Source organism: Odontesthes bonariensis, chromosome 8 (genome assembly GCF_027942865.1).
Source record: "Odontesthes bonariensis isolate fOdoBon6 chromosome 8, fOdoBon6.hap1, whole genome shotgun sequence".
Taxonomy (NCBI): domain Eukaryota; kingdom Metazoa; phylum Chordata; class Actinopteri; order Atheriniformes; family Atherinopsidae; genus Odontesthes; species Odontesthes bonariensis.
In genome coordinates, this window is record NC_134513.1 from 35961309 (window position 1) to 35979258 (window position 17950).

Here is a 17950-nt window from a genome sequence, read left to right on the forward strand (position 1 = left end):
CTATGTTCCCGGTTCGCTCCGCTCCCGGTTCGCTCTGCTCCCAGTTCGCTCTGCTCTCCGCTCCCAGTTCACTCTGCTCCCAGTTCACTTTTCTCCCAGTTCCACCTGCTCCCAGTTCACTCTGCTCCCAGTTCACTCTGCTCTCCGCTCCCAGTTCACTCTGCTCCCAGTTCACTTTTCTCCCAGTTCCACCTGCTCCCAGTTCACTCTGCTCCCGGTTCACTCTGCTCTCCGCTACCCAGTTTGCTCTGCTCTCAGTTCGCTCTTCTCCTAGTTCGCTCTGCTCCCAGTTCACTTTGCTGTCCACTACACAGTTCACTCTGCTCCTAGTTCACTCTGCTCTCCGCTCCCAGTTCCACCTGCTCCCAGTTCACTCTTCTCCCAGTTCACTCTGCTCTCTGCTACCCAGTTCACTCTGCTCACAGTTCGCTCTGCTCCCAGTTCACTCTACTCTCCGCTACCCAGTTCGCTCTGCTCCCACTTCGCTCTGCTCCCAGTTCACTCTACTCTCCGCTCCCAGTTCGCTCTGCTCCCAGTTCGCTCTGGTCACGGTTCACTCTGCTCCCAGTAAAATCTGCTCTCCGCTCCCAGTTCACTCTTCTCCCAGTTCGCTATGTTCCCGGTTCGCTCCGCTCTCGGTTCGCTCCGATCCCGGTTCGCTCTGCTCCAGGTTCGTTCTGCTCTCCGCTCCCAGTTCGCTCTGCTCCCGGTTCGGTCTGCTCCCGGTTCACTCTGCTCCCGGTTCCACCTGCTCCCGGTTCCACCTACTCCCGGTTCGCTCTGCTCTCCGCTACCCAGTTCGCTCTGCTCCCGGTTCCACCTGCTCCCGGTTCGCTCTGCTCCCGGTTCCACCTGCTCCCAGTTTGCTCTGCTCTCGGTTCGCTCTGCTCCCGGTTCCACATGCTCCCGGTTCGCTCTGCTCTCCGCTACCCAGTTCGCTCTGCTCCCAGTTCACTCTGCTCCCAGTTCGCTCTGCTCCCAGTTCACTCTGCTCTCCGCTCCCAGTTCACTCTGCTCCCAGTTCCACCTGCTCCCAGTTCACTCTGCTCTCCGCTACCCAGTTCACTCTGCTCACAGTTCGCTCTGCTCCCAGTTCACTCTGCTCTCCGCTCCCGGTTCGCTCTGCTCTCAGTTCGCTCTGCTCTCAGTTCGCTCTGCTCCCAGTTCGCTCTGCTCCCTGTTCACTCTGCTGTCCACTACCCAGTTCACTCTGCTCCCAGTTCACTCTGCTCCCAGTTCACTCTGCTCCCAGTTCCACCTGCTTCCAGTTCATTCTGCTCCCAGTTCCACCTGCTCCCAGTTCACTCTTCTCCCAGTTCACTCTGCTCTCCGCTACCCAGTTCACTCTGCTCCCAGTTCACTCTGCTCTCCGTTCCCAGTTCACTCTGCTCCCAGTTTCACCTGCTCCCAGTTCACTCTGCTCTCCGCTACCCAGTTCACTCTGCTCACAGTTCACTCTGCTCCCAGTTCACTCTGCTCTCCGCTCCCAGTTCGCTCTTCTCCCAGTTCGCTCTTCTCACGGTTCACTCTGCTCCCAGTTCACTCTGCTCTCTGCTCCCGGTTCGCTCTGCTCTCAGTTTGCTCTGCTCTCAGTTCGCTCTGCTCCCAGTTCGCTCTGCTCCCTGTTCACTCTGCTGTCCACTACCCAGTTCACTCTGCTCCCAGTTCACTCTGCTCCCATTTCCACTTGCTCCCAGTTCAAACTGCTCCCAGTTCCACCTGCTCCCAGTTCACTCTGCTCTCAATTCGCTCTAGTCCCAGTTCCACCTGCTCCCAGTTCACTCTGCTCCTGGTTCACTATGCTCTCTTCTCCCAGTTCAGTCTGCTCCCGATTCACTCTGCACCAATATCACTCTGATCCCGGTTAACTCTGCTCTCCGCAACCCATTTCGCTCTGCTCCCAGTTCACTCTGCTCCCAGTTCAGTCTGTTCCCTGTTCACTCTGCTCCCAGTTAACTCTGCTTTCTGTTCCCAGTTCACTCTGCTCCCAGTTCCAGCTGCTCCCAGTTCACTTTGCTCCTAGTTCACTCTGCTCCAAGTTAGCGCTGCTCCCAGTGTTGTGGAGAAATTAGAGTCGAATCCCGCGTTGGTCAGCCGTCCATTGGGGAGTTTATTGAACAAACCGTCACAGCAAATGTGCATACAGAGTGTACAAAATGTCCACCGTCTTCATACTGTGAACCAACTTTATACTGGTTTAATCATAACATGCATGCGTCATCCGGACTCAATCTCTTCCTGCGACGCCGAGCGTCTGCCCTAAATGTAAACAGCCCATACTACCTTTTACCCATATTCATATGAACCAGTCAACAAGGCCCAGGATGTAACTAGGCCAGAAGTCATGAACATGTCATGACATCCTTCTCCCACACCAGTTCACTCTGTTCCCAGTTCGCTCTGCTCCCAGTTCGCTATGTTCCCGGTTCGCTCTGCTCCCGGTTCGCTCTGCTCCCAGTTCGCTCTGCTCCCGGTTCACTCTGCTGTCCACTACCCAGTTCACTCTGGTCCCAGTTCACTCTGCTATCCGCTCCCAGTTCACTCTGCTCCCAGTTCACTCTTCTCCCAGTTCACTTTTCTCCCAGTTCCACCTGCTCCCAGTTCACTCTGCTCCCAGTTCACTCTGCTCTCCGCTACCCAGTTCGCTCTGCTCTCAGTTCGCTCTGCTCCCGGTTCACTCTGCTGTCTACTACACAGTTCACTCTGCTCCCAGTTCACTCTGCTCTCCGCTCCCAGTTCAGTCTGCTCCCGGTTCCACCTGCTCCCGGTTCGCTCTGCTCCCGGTTCCACCTGCTCCCAGTTCACTCTGCTCTCGGTTCGCTCTGCTCCCAGTTAACTCTGCTCCCAGTTCACTCAGCTCTCCTCTACCCAGTTCGCTCTGCTCCCAGTTCGCTCTGCTCCCAGTTCGCTCTGCTCCCAGTTCACTCTGCTCCCAGTTCACTTTTTTCCCAGTTCACTCTGCCCCCAGTTCACTCTGATCCCAGTTCACTCTGCTCTCAGTTCACTCTGCTTCCAGTTCCACCTGCTTCCACTTCATTCTGCTCCCAGTTCCACCTGCTCCCAGTTCACTCTTCTCCCAGTTCACTCTGCTCTCCGCTACCCAGTTCACTCTGCTCCCAGTTCTCTCTGCTCCCAGTTCACTCTGCTCTCCGCTACCCAGTTCGCTCTGCTCCCAGTTCACTCTGCTCTCCGCTCCCAGTTCGCTCTTCTCCCAGTTCGCTCTTCTCACGGTTCACTCTGCTCCCAGTTCACTCTGCTCTCCGCTCCCGGTTCGCTCTGCTCTCAGTTCGCTCTGCTCCCAGTTCGCTCTGCTCCCAGTTCGCTCTGCTCCCTTTTCACTCTGCTGTCCACTACCCAGTTCACTCTGCTCCCAGTTCACTCTGCTCCCAGTTCCACCTGCTTCCAGTTCATTCTGCTCCCAGTTCACTCTTCTCCCAGTTCACTCTGCTCTCCGCTACCCAGTTCACTCTGCTCACAGTTCGCTCTGCTCCCAATTCACTCTGCTCCCAGTTCACTCTGCTCTCCGCTCCCAGTTCGCTCTGCTCCCTATTCGCTCTTCTCCCAGTTCGCTCTGCTCTCCGCTCCCAGTTCGCTCTGCTCCCAGTTCGCTCTGCTCCCGGTTCACTCTGCTCCCAGTTCACTCTGCTCTCTGTTCACTCTGTTCTCCGCTACCCAGTTCGCTCTGCTCCCAGTTCGCTCTGCTCCCAGTTCACTCTGCTCCCAGTTCACTCTGCTCCCAGTTCACTCTTCTCTCCGCTCCCAGTTCACTCTGCTCCTAGTTCACTTTGCTCCCAGTTCACTCTGCTCCCAGTTCACTTTTTTCCCAGTTCACTCTGCCCCCAGTTCACTCTGATCCCAGTTCACTCTGCTCCAGGTTCGCTCTGCTCTCCGTTCCATACTAAAATACTAATTCATGGTTTCATAACAATTTCTATTTAAGAATGATAAACATTTAGTTATTTTTATGTATAATACATTTGTTTATTTATCTCTTTTCTTTTTTGTTTGAAATGTATGTTATTATTAACATTTGTAATTGAAAATTATGATTTATTTCTTTCATCTGTACATCCAGCTGCATTAATTTTTTTATGTATCAGTTTTATTGATCTCAGATTTGGAGCTGCCATGGTCTTTGGCTTGGAAAAGGGTGGAATGCTCTCTCCGGGTCGGGAATGAGATCCTTCCCCAAGTGGAGGAGTTCAAGTATCTCGGGGTCTTGTTCACGAGTGAGGGACGAATGGAGCAGGAGATTGACAGACGGATCGGTGCGGCGTCTGCAGTGATGCGGGCTCTGCACCGGCCCGTCGTGGTGAAGAAGGAGCTGAGCCAGAAGGCCAAGCTCTCGATTTACCGGTCAGTCTATGTTCCTACCCTCACCTATGGTTACAAGCTGTGGGTAGTGACCGAAAGAACGAGATCGCCAATACAAGCGGCCGAAATGAGTTTCCTCCGCAGGGTGTCTGGGCTCTCCCTTAGAGATAGGGTGAGAAGCTCGGTCATCCGGGAGGGGCTCGGAGTAGAACCGCTGCTCCTCCGCAGCCAGAGGAGTCAGATGAGGTGGCTCGGGCATCTGGTTAGGATGCCTCCAGGACGCCTCCCCGGTGAGGTGTTCCGGGCCCGTCCCACTGGGAGGAGGCCCCGGGGAAGACCCAGGACACGTTGGAGAGACTATGTCTCTCGGCTGGCCTGGGAACGCCTCGGGGTCCCCCCAGAAGAGCTGGAGGAAGTGGCCGGGGACAGGGACGTCTGGGTCTCTTTGCTCAAGCTGCTGCCCCCGCGACCCGATCCCCGGACCAGCGGAAGATGATGGATGGATGGATGGATGGAGTTTTATTGATCTAGTTATTGAATTAATTTATGTAGTTTTTCTTTTTTGAGTGTAATTAAATGTATTTATTTATTTTGGGCTACGCTGTGACACTGAACAGGATCAAGGTGGTGTGGAGAATGAATGAGTGATGTCACGGTGAGCATTTTTAAATTGGGATTTATCATTAAAACTGGACCTGTGTGGGTTCTCGGGTCACTCTTACAGCAACGACCTGAAACCGTTTCATGGTTCTGTTCACGTCTCTGATCCTGAGTTTAAAGCTGCATTAGATCAAGAGTAACTAAAGAAAGACATGAGCATCCCTGTGTGTTCTGGACATCTTAATAGTTACAATATAGTCTATGATAAAACGATTTAAAGAAGTACAGCTGGTAGATTGGGCATTATCTATATTAACTGTTTCCTCCCATACAGACTTCCAGTTAAAAAAACTGACATTTTAACACGGAAAAAAGAAGTCAACATCCCGGTTTTGGGTTTAAACTCAGATCATTTAAATATTTTTTCTTTTTTAATAGAGACACTATTTAAGGTCATTAAGAGACATCAGTTCTGCTTCATTTTAATTTGTCACTAATCGCTGTCCACATGATCCGGTAATCAATTCAAGCCTATTACAGCTGCGTTTGAGCCTAATTGACATGCAGATCTGTGAGCTGAACAAACGATTAGAGGAGATGTATGAAATGTTGCATTAAATAAAGTCAGAGTCAGATCTTAATGATTTAATCACATGTAATTAATCACAGGCGGCAATCTGAGGGCCCGTCTGCAGCTACAGAACCTGTAGAAACAGAACCTGTCAGCACAGAACCTGTATACACAGAACCCGTCGGCACAGAACCCGTCTGCACAGAACCCGCAGACACAGAACCCGTCGGCACAGAACCCGTAGACACAGAACCCGTTGGCACAGAACCCGTAGACACAGAACCCGTAGACACAGAACCTGTATACACAGAACCCGTATACACAGAACCCGTCGGCAAAGAACCTGTAGACACAGAACCCGTCGGCACAGAACCCGTTGGCACAGAACCCGTCGACACAGAACCCGTTGGCACAGAACCCGTAGACACAGAACCTGTATACACAGAACCCGTCGGCAAAGAACCTGTAGACACAGAACCCGTAGACACAGAACCCGTAGACACAGAACCCGTCGGCACAGTACCCGTCGGCACAGAACCCGTCGGCACAGAACCCGTCGGCACAGAACCCGTCGGCACAGTACCCGTCTGCACAGAACCCGTTGGCACAGTACCCGTCTGCACAGAACCCGTCGGCACAGAACCCGTCGGCACAGAACCCGTTGGCACAGAACCCGTAGACACAGAACCCGTCGGCACAGAACCCGTTGGCACAGTACCCGTCTGCACAGAACCCGTCGGCACAGAACCCGTCGGCACAGAACCCGTTGGCACAGAACCCGTAGACACAGAATCCGTTGGCACAGAACCCGTAGACACAGAACCTGTATACACAGAATCCGTATACACAGAACCCGTCGGCAAAGAACCTGTAGACACAGAACCCGTCGGCACAGAACCCGTTGGCACAGAACCCGTCGACACAGAACCCGTTGGCACAGAACCCGTAGATACAGAACCTGTATACACAGAACCCGTATACACAGAACCCGTCGGCAAAGAACCTGTAGACACAGAACCCGTCGGCACAGAACCCGTTGGCACAGAACCTGTATACACAGAACCTGTATACACAGAACCCGTTGGCACAGAACCCGTCTGCACAGAACCCGTTGGCACAGAACCCGTCGGCACAGAACCTGTATACACAGAACCTGTATACACAGAACCCGTTGGCACAGAACCTGTATACACAGAACCTGTATACACAGAACCCGTTGGCACAGAACCCGTCTGCACAGAACCCGTTGGCACAGAACCCGTCGGCACAGAACCCGTCAGCCATACCAGAATCCATAGAGAAAACACATGATTTTACAGTTCGGTCATTCTTCTCAATATGTGCACTAATGAGTGAAAGTGTAGTTATACGAGTGAACAAGTGAATGAATGATTGTTTGAATGAAAGAATGAATGAGTTAATGGATAAAAGAGAGAGTGAAGAAACAAATGAATTAACACACGATTGTATGATTGTAGTGAGTACACAAATGAATGTGTGAACCAATGAATGAACGACCAAAGATCCAAATGAACATATAGTTGATTAATACATATCTGGATATGAATGAATTAATGAAATGAATGAATTCACTCTGCCCACCCCCTGCTTACCCCCCACCAGCTGAGAGGGAGCCCATAGTGAGCTGAGGGGCCCTGAATCTTCATGAACACAGAGTGAATGACGCTCAGCAGGAAGGAGCTGCTGCTGCTTCTCAACCAGGTGAAGAGAAGCCAAACACACGTCACACACATCACACTCATTTCAGTCAAGAATATCAAAATATCTAACTTATTTTTAAATAAATCAGAGAGCACAGAAAAAAACAAGAGTTTCTCAGAACAGAAGACTTTATTCTGCTGTAAAACGGAGAATTTGTAAATTTTTTGGTAATTTTTCTGACATCTTGGCTTTAATTTGTGAAAAAAATTAACTCGACATTCTTTTTATATCTTTAAAACACATCTTTTTAAAGATTTTCTGAGAATCGTGGTGCTCAGATGTCAGTTGATAAAATTCTGGATTTGATAGAACTGAAGTGCTTTTTTAATGACTTATGAGATTTCCATCCATGTCGCAGTCACTGAAGAGGCCTCCTCCTGCTGCTGTGACTGACATGAGAGCAGCTGCTACCAACACAAGCAGTAATGTGTGCATGTTATCGCTGTGGTGTCTTCACAATAATTACTGCAGCTGCTGTTCGTGGATTTTTGTGGAAATTAAAAAGTCGTGCAGAGATTTAAAGGATAAGACCGGTTTTTTGACATTGGGCCCTTGATTTCACATTATAACATGATGTTCTACTCACCCCTGCTTGTTGTTTGTCATTTGGAGCTGTTCCAAAGATATTCGCGAGGCGTCTGGCTGCTCTCTTGAGATATTCGGCCATGAAACGGTTTCCTATGGGCAAGCTTATACAGGCACAAACTATGCAGTTTATAATGTATTAATTACTGTACACTAGCACTGATAACGTGGAGGTGCGTCGCTTACTTAAAAAAATCCGGGTTACTAATTTTGAATTTTAGCCGAATGAATAAATAGGCAGCAGGTCTGTGGGCTGTCTGTGGCAGTAGCACGACGATGACGTCAGTAACACCCACTTTACGACAAAAAAATCAAAATTACAATAACCCGGATTTTTTTAAGTAAGCGACGCACCTCCACGTTATCAGTGCTGGTGTAGAGTAATTAATACATTATAAACAGCATAGTTTGTGCCTGCATGAGCTTGCCCATAGGAAACCGTTTCATGGCCGAATATCTCAAGAGAGCAGCCAGACGCCTCGCGAATATCTTCGGAACAGCTCCAAATGACAAACAACAAGCAGGGGTGAGTAGAACATCATGCTATAATGTGAAATCAAGGGCCCAATGTCACAAAAACGGTCTTATCCTTTAAAGGTGACATATTGTGTTAAACTCTTCTTCCTGTTCCTGGGAGCATATATCAGGGCGTCTGACGTCACCAGCAGGTGTAAAACTCCTTCTTCCTGTTCCGGGGAGCATATATCAGGGCGTCTGAAGTCACCAGCAGGTGTAAAACTCCTTCTTCCTGTTCCGGGGAGCATATATCAGGGCGTCTGAAGTCACCAGCAGGTGTAAAACTCCTTCTTCCTGTTCCTGGGAGCATATATCAGGGCGTCTGAGGTCACCAGCAGGTGTAAAACTCCTTCTTCCTGTTCCTGGGAGCATATATCAGGGCGTCTGAAGTCAGCAGCAGGTGTAAAACTCCTTCTTCCTGTTCCTAGGAGCATATATCAGGGCGTCTGAAGTCACCAGCAGGTGTAAAACTCTTTCTTCCTGTTCCTGAGAGCATATATCAGGGCGTCTGAAGTCAGCAGCAGGTGTAAAACTCTTTCTTCCTGTTCCTGGGAGCATATATCAGGGCGTCTGAGGTCACCAGCAGGTGTAAAACTCCTTCTTCCTGTTCCTGGGAGCATATATCAGGGCATCTGAAGTCAGCAGCAGGTGTAAAACTCCTTCTTCCTGTTCCTGGGAGCATATATCAGGGCGTCTGAAGTCACCAGCAGGTGTAAAACTCCTTCTTCCTGTTCCTGGGAGCATATATCAGGGCGTCTGAAGTCAGCAGCAGGTGTAAAACTCCCCATAAACACAATCCTGGTATTTATTTAGTTCCCCTTTTTTTGAAAGTTCCTCATTTAACTCCTTAAGTTGACCCCTCCTCCTCTGCTAAGCCCCACCCCCTCCCATCCCCCCTGCTGGACAGATGAAGCCAGCTCCGGGTGGAAATGTTCTGCTGTCAGCTGCACTGAGGAGCATGCATCTTCCATCCAGCAGCAGCCTCAGAGGATATCAGAGCCCAGTGGATGAACTCTATCTGAGGCTAATGTTCCAGCAGAGTTAGCTACAGACTGTGGATGTGCAGCAGCCACTTTTCATCCCACTGTTTGAATAACTTGGTCCAGTTCAACGCTGGACTGAAGAAGCTGAGCCACAGAGAGGGATCAGTTCCAGCTCTCAGAGCCTGAACTTCAGAGCAGGGAAATGGAAGCATCTGAGAAATAATTCCTCATGGTTTATTTATTGATTTATTTTCTCCTTTAGCAGCAGCTAACGCTAACAGCTTAGCTAATGAAGGTGACGTACACCAGCTTATAAGGAGTTATTGCTGGTCCATTTCTGTTGATGAGAAAGCATTGTTTGCTAGCATCTGCTGCTAATTCACAGCTACACTGCTAAACTATTTCCCTCTGGGATCAATTGAGGAACTATCTGTATCTCAATAAGATTTAGAAAATTGTGACAAATTCTTAAAAAGGGCAGAATATGTCACCTTTAAACATTCTTCTCTGTTTGGTTGTTTAAATAAGATGCGTCACAAGGTGCCACCAGGAGATCGAGCCGACAACATCATCAATTCAAGGCAAAAGGTCTCTTTAACGACTATTTTATTGTTGGTTTTACATCACAATAACATCAGGGATTGAATTAAATTTAATTTAATTTACACACAAAAGTGTTTGACCACATTGAATTCAAAGACCTTTTCCAGCAGGTCACCTTATAATTAGATTTGGATGCAGAGACCATCTTTGATTGATGATTCTAATTCAATGTGAGACATTTTCAACAAATATACAGTTCAACACATTGTCTTCTCATATGATCCCGGCCCACACTGGGCTCAGCCACATATCTACTAGAGAAGGTCCAAATCGAACGTTTTATTGGACCTTTGTCCTAACTCAGCTTATGATCATCTGGCCCACACAACACTTGTGCTTGCCATACATGAACCATGAAGAGCAAAAGTAGCCCAGATCAGAAGTAAATATGTCAGCTCTGTGGATGCATACAGTATGGTTGATTGATTCAGTATGGCAGCACGTGGGACAGCCACTCATTTCTAATTATTATGCAAATGTTTCCTGATGACGTCATTAAGTAAAGGAAGAAAACGCTGGACTAAAACAGGTTAATTCAGGCAGTTGAGCAGCAGCAGTTCTCTTCTTTTGGAGACGCTGACCTTGTTTAACACACCGAAGGAAAAGGGAAAAACCCATCATATGAACTCTGTTTAACTCTGTTTCTGATCATGTTTAATATGCACAGACATAAACTTCTGTTCTGATCCTAGAACTCGTGCTCTGTCAGTCAGGGTGATGTGTTCTCACAAAGGTCGCCTCCCTCCTCCCTCCACAGCCGGCTGAACCGTTCCTTATACATCATACATGTTTTTCTTTTTTCTGCTGCCAAGTGTTTCCATTTCTGCTCGCCAGCTGGTCTGGGGTCTCCTGCTGCCGCCAGGGCCCACAGCTCACTTCCTTCTCTCCGCAGCACCTGTTCCTATTTGGCAAAGCCGGGCGGCCTCCTGAAAGCTTGGAGACGAGCCATCTGCTGCCCAACTCTGCAGCATTTTACCCCCAATCCCTCATGTCTGCATGCATCCTGGTGACTCTTCTTTCTCTTTGAGACACACTTTGATACCGAGAGATGGAGGAAAAGCTGGAATGGATTGGCTGATAAATCCCACAATCTCTATTTAGCTGCAGGGGGAAGCTGTGAGTGTTCAGGTTAAATCAAAGCAGAGAGTGTTTACCTCATTCAGGTGGAGCAGCTATCAGTTTTCATCTCAAACGCTCAAAGTTATTTTATCTCTGCAGCCCATACTGGGCCCATTTCCAAAGGATTTTGCATCCTCTGACGACATCACAGAAGCTGGTTAATGACTTCAATTAAAGTTAAACAGAGTTTGGATGCCTGTCTTTGAATATTTAAGTAGCATTTTGCTAATCTGCCCAAAGCACTACAGTGTAAAAGGTCAGCAGATCTCACAAAACTTCCACAGATTTCCCTTATCTGTAGCAGGAGCGGCTAATAACTGAGAGCTGCTGACATTCTCGTTGTTCTAAGCCAATATGCAAACGTGTGGAAAAGACACAGAGAACCAGAGTTCCAGTGATACTACTTAAATATCAACTTGAAGTGCTTATCCCGTACCCGTTGACTCCAACACTCCCCATCCAGACTCTCAGGGCTTGAGCTTCCTGAGGAGCTCTGGGGTAAGATCTGGAGCTTCCAGAGATTAGTGCCAGCTCCAAGGTTTGGAAGGAGCACGTTATTAGGTTCCTTTAACCTTTCTAACTGGTCCATGTTTCATTTCTGTGACTAAGCTGGGGCATAAACTGGATGTAATCTGTCCCGGCAGCCAGCAGGAAATCAGTTACCAGGAGGTGGTTGGAAATTTAGAAGCTGAAAAAACAATTACTCATTAAGAACAAACTCGTGTTAATTTACCCGGGATGGTTGGGACCACTCCTTCTTTTATCCTGCATATTGATAGTGTAGTGGCTATTTCTTTGTCCTATTGATAGCCACTGGTGGCCGAGCTGGAGAGGCTGACTCAAACATCCAAGTTGAAAATAATATCCAGAAGAAAAGGTTGTCTGAAAATATTGAGGGGTTTAATAAAAATAACATATTATACAAAACTTAGAAGATATATAATGTCCATATGAAGCAGGATCAATAAGATAAACTAAAGATTCATTTGCTTGGGTTTTGCTTGGTTGTTAGGTCAAAGACCATCACTTCCTGCTCCAGCCACGCCTTCTCAGGTAACATCACCTGTTGATATAGGAAAGGTGGATGGCCCCTTTGGCCACAAGAGGGAGACAGGAATGGGCTTGCACAACACAAAAAAGGGAGATGTAAGAAAAAACTCAAATGTGCATTTTGGCTCCTACAATTCCGGCCCCTAAATGTTTTAGGCTTAACATAAAACAATTATTAATTTTTTTTAATATATAAGGAGCCAATAAATAGAAATAATAAGGAAAGACATACATTACATTTTCTAATTTGGTCACTTGGTCCCATCTTCCAAAAGCAGGCACAATTTAGTAATTGGCCTCTCTAGAACGCCAGTTTTCATCTTGAGCTTCACTAACCGGACCCTCTGAATCAGGCTTCGTCTCAAGGATTCTTGCAAGAGGCCATGAAGATCTTGGGGAGGTAGGGTCAACGATCATCACAACATCTCCTGTCTTGAGGTTCTCACTGACTTTGGACCACTTTTGCCGTTCTTGCATCAGAGTCAAGTATTCATGCGTCCATCGTCTCCAAAACAAGTCCGCCAGATACTGCACTTGTTTCCACCGGCGCCTGGTGTACAAGTCAGTGCTGGAGAACTCACCGGGAGGGAGCACGTGTTGCGTGTTGAGTAGGAGGATGTGATTTGGGGTAAGTGGCTCATTGACAGAATTCCTCTCCGTGTGTGTGGCTTCTTAGGGACTACAATGTTGAATCTGAAGTCATCACCTTCCACACTCCACTGTAGTCCAAGCGCCCGGTCCACTGGTAATTGGTCCGTGTCGAGATCTAAGGATCTGATGTCTTTTCCTCTTTCCTCTTCTTTTATGCTTGACAGCACAGCTCTGTTGTTGCTCACCCATTTTGTAAGCTGGAATCCACCTTTACTGCATTGTTCAACCAGGTCTGTTGTTAACTGCACGGCATCCTGTACTGTGGGCAGAGAAGTCAAGCAGTCGTCAACATAAAAATTATGCAGTATTATGTTTGTCACCTGTGGTCCAATGTGGAGATTCTCCTCTGCTGTTCTTCGCAGGGCAAAGCTGGCACAGCTTGGGGAGGACGTGGCTCCAAACAAGTGCACCAGCATGCGATGGTCTACTGGGTCTTTTTCAATGTTCCCATCTCTCCACCACAAGAACCGCAGAAAGTCTGTGTCTGACTTCGTTACCCTGACTTGGTGGAACATAGATTTAATGTCTGCCATTAGAGCAATGGGCTCTCGTCTGAATATGAGCAGAACACCAATTAATGAGTTGGTCAGATCAGGGCCTTGCAAAAGTTCCGAGTTCAGGGACCTACCCTGGTACGCCGCACCGCAGTCAAACACCACCCTGAGCGTGTTTTTCTTGGGGTGGTATACTCCATGATGCGGTATATACCAGGTTCGTCCTTCAGCTCCTGCCAGCTCTTTCTGTGGGACCACTTCAGCATATCCTTGAGCTATGACATCATTTAGGAAGGCGGAGTACTCATCATGGAACACCGGATTTCGACTCAGTTTCCTTTTCAGGTTGTGGAGGCGCTGTAGGGCAATGGGACGATTATTGGGCAACTTGACATTATCGTCCTTGAAGGGTAAGTCTAGTGTATAGTGGCCATCTATAACTGATACAGAGTTGTTTGCAATTTCAAGGAACTTTTTGTCCTCAATGGAGTGCTCACGCTTTTCGTCAGCAGTCTTTTCATTAAATTCATGGTTGTATTGACTGATCAACAACTTCTCCAGATTTGCAACAGAGATCCTGTTCACTGCTGCAGATTGACAGTCATTATCTATGGCGGACTTGCCATGTCTTAAGGGCCCGTTGACAACCCATCCCACTAGGGTCTTTATGGCATAGGGTCCCTCACCCTGACTGTTTATTACTTCCCAGGGCTCTATGACCTTCGAAGCATTGGTTCCTATCAGCAGTTCAATGCTACTGTCGATCAATGGAATGTTGACCTTTTCCAGGTATGGCCATCTGGCGAGATCCTGCTTTGTGGGGATATGTTCAGAGGTTACAGGCATTTCTTTTTGCGTGAAAACATCAGGTAATGAAATGAAATTGTTTTCTGCAAGACCAGAAATTTCTAAGCCTGACACCACATAAGTTGGTACAGATGTCTCGTGACTCATTGTTTGTAGCAGTATGTTTGTTTTTCTTCCCTGAACGTTCAGCTGTGACATGAGCTGCTCAGTACAAAAGGTAGCTGAGCTACCTGGGTCAATGAATGCATATGCTGTTATGACCTTTTCTCCTCTGCCTGCTTTTACCTTTACAGGGAGCACTGAGAGCACGTTACCGGCCCCTGTACCGGCCCCAATGTGCCCACATTCTTTGGGCTGTGCATCGACAGTATGTACGTCTTCAGACGTGTAAGGCCTTTGTTGTTGCTGTGGCTTTTGTTTTGTGTCAATGTGCAGGACACTTGGGTGCTGTTTGAAGCACACAGTGCAGGTAAGTCTTTGTTTGCAGTGTTTGTTGAGGTGACCTTGATGTAGACAGCCGAAGCAGATCCCTTTTTCCTTTAAGAAATCTATCTTCTCTCTGTGTCTCTTTTATCAGTGCATCACAGCAGTCCAGTGTATGATTGGAGCTACACATAGGGCAAGTTGCTTGCATGACATTACCTTTGGGGTGTTGGCTGAGTTGGGGGGAAGAGGCAGAGACAGTAGTTGCACCACTGACGAAAGTGGCACCGGTGGACTTGGATGGCGGCCTAGATGTATTGGGTAGGTTTCCCGCAGCTCTTGTGGGCCTATCTTGAATGTCTCCATACACTGGATCAGTAATCACTCTCAGTTGCCTTTCAAGAAATGTGACAAGATCAGAGAATTGTGGTCTGTTGTTCTGCTTCTCCTGAAATTCACACACATAAGAGCGCCAGCGCTCTCTGAATTTGTAGGGGAGCTTCATGATCAAGACCTTCAGGCTGGAGGACAAGTTAATTTCCTGTGAGTATCTCATTTCTTGCATTGCATTACAACAACTCCTCAAAAATAACACAAAGGCTTGTAGTGCCTTCGCATCCTCAGTTTTAATGACAGGCCATTCCAATGCTTTTTTCAAGTAGGCAGAGCAAATCTTGAATTCATCTCCATAGTGTTCCTGAAGCAAAGCCTTTGCCTTTTCATAGCCTGTGTCTGAGCTCATGTGAAAACAACTCCTCACAAGGTCTCGAGGGTGCCCACTTGTGTATTGATCAAGAAAGTACAGCCTATCTGCACTATTGTCAGTTTTAAGCTCAATCATATGCTCAAAAGCTCTGATGAATGGCCTATACGACAAAACATCTCCGCTGAAGACTGGGACTTCTCTTTGAGGGAGTTTTGACTGTTGTTGTTGCTTTACAAGAATGGATGTTATGTCATTTTGACGCTGTAGAATATTTGCAAGTCCATCATTAACATCATGCCTTGGAGGTGCTACGAGTTGGTTAGACATGCTTGTTGTGTTAGAGGGGTCGCTCTTTCTAAGTGAATCAAGAGGACTTGAGGTGGTCTTTTTAATGTTTAAACTCTCTCCCTCTCCTATCAAGACAGACTGAAAGTGAACGCCATCTTTTGGGCGAACACTTGGGGTTTGCATTATTGAGAGGGCTTGGGCAACTTTATCTAAAGAGAGAAACTCACTCTCTGATGTAGCACTTTTCATTGACATTTCAGCAAGGTAAGCATTCATTTGATCTTTACCTTCACTCTGCAGTGTTTCATCTGGTAGCTTCACTTGCATGCCTGGTGCTTGTGTGACAGAGGTTGGATCCCTTGGCATCTCCTCACTTGGTAGTTCCACTGTTGGACTGGACAGCAAGGCTCTTTGTTGTTGCTCAGCAGAATTAAGAACTGCAAGTTTGGATGATGGGGCAGCCAACTGCGTTTTCAGCTCAAGAGCCTCACGTTTCTGCTTTAATGCTCGCATCTCTTTCTGTAATGCACTCTCCAGTTCCTCCAATTCATGCATTTCCTTCAGTGCTGCAGCCTTGGCCTCGAGTCCAGCTCTTTCAGCCTCTGCAACTACTCTGGCTGATAATACTGAAGATGTCCTGGACCCACGTGACCTGTGAGAGACTTTAGAAATGCTGTCCTTTGCGGTCACCTCCACTTCCTCCTCCTTCTCTTCTTCTGGTTTAGGATTAGTAGTCTTAGATGCACCAAAAAGCCACTCAGACACAAGAGAAAGAAAATGATCAATTTCAGCCATTTTGGGTTTAAACCATTCGCATTCATCTTTGTTCATTGCATCTTCACTCAGTTGCCCCTGGTACTCTCTATGTACAGACTTAAACTCTGCATGAAGTTGCATGTACTTTTGAAGATTTTCTTTTACTTCCTGTATGCCAGTCACATCTTCCATTAATTCAAGCATTATATTCTTGCTTTTAGTCAACTGACTAAGTTTTCCTTTTCTAACATTTTTCATTTTAGGTTCATGTTCACCATCTTCCATTTCCTTTCCTGAGTTTGAGGCACTATTAGCTACTCCCTCCATCACATTTGTTTCCATTTGATCAGCCATGTTTGTTTCAGTCCTTATTTATCCAGTCATCCAAACAATATAGTAGTCCACTCCAATAGCAGAAAACTTTACAACTGGGCAAATTCCGCATAATCCACTCCAATAGTAGACTTCCTTAATTGAATCTTCAACTTCAACATCAAACACGTCGTCTTAAATGTACTAGAGGGAGTACATACCATGCTCTCAAACAATCAGCTCCATGTGCTCCATAGCTTCCATCCATTTCTCCTTTTCCATCTTGAATCCACGGTTTGTTTTTTCAAGTTGGCTCACTGGATGGCATCCATCAGTTTGGTAGAGGTCTTTGACTTTGTAGTGGCTATTTCTTTGTCCTATTGATAGCCACTAGTGGCCGAGCTGGAGAGGCTGACTCAAACATCCAAGTTGAAAATAATTAAAATATTGAGGGGTTTAATGAAAATAACAGATGATACAAATCATATTTAATGCCAAACTCCACTTTCATGCTGATGATACGGTGACGTGTTGCTCTGCATCTCCTCCTAATCAGGCCGTCTGTCAGCTGCAGCGAGCGTTTAGCTCTAACTTTGCGTGATAAACTCATTAATCTTCCTTCATTTTGAGACTGATTCCGTGTTCCAATACAAAGACGTGTAAAGCTGGGTTTATTCAGGGCCAGAAAAAGACTTGCTGCTGCGGCTTTTCCCTCCCGTAGACTCAAACATGGGCGTATTCTGATCTGTAAAGCTATCGTAGGTCTGCTCCCAACTCATTTACCGACTTAAACTCTTGGTTCCTGTTGTCTGTGGCTAAGTTTGGAAAGAAAGCATCTCGGTGTGCTGCTCACTCTGCTGGGAATAAAGTGCAAACTCACCTGAATCTTAAGCAGCTGGTGTCACCAAAATAATTGAAACTAATGTGAAACATATTAGCAGCAGAACGATATGTCCCCAAATCATCCAGGTCTATGATTCTGTTCTCCTGAGGTTGTCCTCCTGAGAATATGAATGTGAGACCGTGCACATTTAATCTGAGCAGACACGCCTCAGGCGCCTGAACACTGAGCCTCTGCGGTAATGACCTGGAAACTCTGGGAGGTGACTCCACACCAGCCCACAGTCTGCTGAGATTACCATGAAAATGTGAAAGACTTGAGAAGCTTGGTGCCCGTCCAGTTAATTCTGCACAGCTGATAGATTCCTTCATTAAAAAACTGGAAACCTGAGGAACTGTGCCGCTTCTCCAAATAAAGACAGATATTAAAAATGTTTCAAAAGCGAATTTGTTTAAGTAACCTGCAGGCTGTGAATGAGCCTTTACTTTTCCTACAGTCATTTACTGTTTAAGTGGAAACATCGATCACAAACACTTTTTAAACGTGGACAGTAAGATGAAAACAGTTTCTCTGTTTTTACAGCCTCCATCACAGCTCAACGGGCAGAAG